Source organism: Martes martes, assembly GCF_963455335.1.
Source record: "Martes martes genome assembly, chromosome: 10".
NCBI lineage: Eukaryota > Metazoa > Chordata > Mammalia > Carnivora > Mustelidae > Martes > Martes martes.
In genome coordinates, this window is record NC_137898.1 from 115,189,790 (window position 1) to 115,191,289 (window position 1,500).

Here is a 1,500-nt window from a genome sequence, read left to right on the forward strand (position 1 = left end):
TGAAGAAGTCAAGGGTAGAGCTAGTTAGGTAACTTGACCCTATTCCCAGAAAGTAACTGCAGAGCGGATATCACAAGCAAGTATCTTGAGCCCCAATACCATCCTCCCTCCAAAGCTGACTCCACCAACACGCAAGTCAGATGGCAAACGGCAGCCACGTCCGCACAAAGACTGGACCATTGGCGAGAGACTCCCTGCTGGATCTGGGAGAAGGGACCTGAGTAAGTTCTGGATTTTGCTCCTCCATCATAGAGAGAACTGTGTTTCATTCTTTTCTTCCTCAGGTCTAAGCTCCAAGAGAAGATTAATCACGCTCGTCTTTTGCCTGGTCCCTAACTGTACTCATAGACACATTTTTGTTTTAATCATTGTTACACTTACGGTTCTAAAATAAGGGCATAAAAATATTACTTTAAATGTCATAAATATTTAGAAAAACTGGCAAATTCACAAAAGTGGAAAGAAAGAAATGTTATTTAGAGAACTATCAGAAAAATAACTATTAAAGCCTGACTAGTTTTTTTGCCAAGTTTTTTTTTTCCTAAGAATGGAGTTTTTGTTTGATATATAATTGGAATTGCAGGCTCTTTTTTTTTTTCTTTCAGAGTGAGAGAGAGTGAGAGAACATGAGAGGGGAAAGGCCCGAGGGAGAAACAGACTCCCCATGGAGCTGGGAGCCCGATGCTGGACTCGATCCTGGGACTCTGGGATCATGACCTGAGCCGGAGGCAGTCGCTTAACCCACTGAGCCACCAAGACGCCCCTGGAGTTGCAGACTCTTAAAGTGAAAGAGAATTATTACAATTTGGGGGAGGCAAGCTTAAAAAATAGAATAAGGGGGAGCGCCTGGGTGGCTCAGTGGGTTAAGGCCTCTGCCTTCGGCTCAGATCATGGTCCCGGAGTCCTGGGATCGAGCCCCGCATCGGGCTCTCTGCTCAGCGGGGGGCCTGGTTCCCCCTCTCTCTCTGCCTGTGATCTGCCTACTTGTGATCTCCGTCTGTCAAGTAAATAAATAAAATCTTAAAAATAAAAAATTCTTGGGGCGCCTGGGTGGCTCAGTGGGTTAAAGCCTCTGCCTTCAGCTCAGGTCATGATCTCGGGGTCTTGGGATCGAGCCCCACATCGGGCTCTCTGCTTAGCGGGGAGCCTGCTTCCCCCTCTCTCTCTCTGCCTGCCTCTCTGTCTACTTGTGATCTGTCTCTGTGTCAAATAAATAAGTAAAATTAAAAAAAAAAAAAGAATAAGGGAAATAGGCATTCAGTTTTAGAACATGGCCCAACATACCACTGGTGGTCCCTCCTCCCCACTCAGCAGATCCATGTGAATCTTTGTTCATCTAACTTAAAGAACATGGAGGCGCCTGGGTGGCTCAGTGGGTTAAGCCGCAGCCTTCGGCTCAGGTCGTGATCTCAGGGTCCTGGGATCGAGTTCCGCGTCAGACTCTCTGCTCAGCAGGGGGCCTGGGGGGCCTGCTCCTCTCTCCCTCTCTCTGCCTGCCTC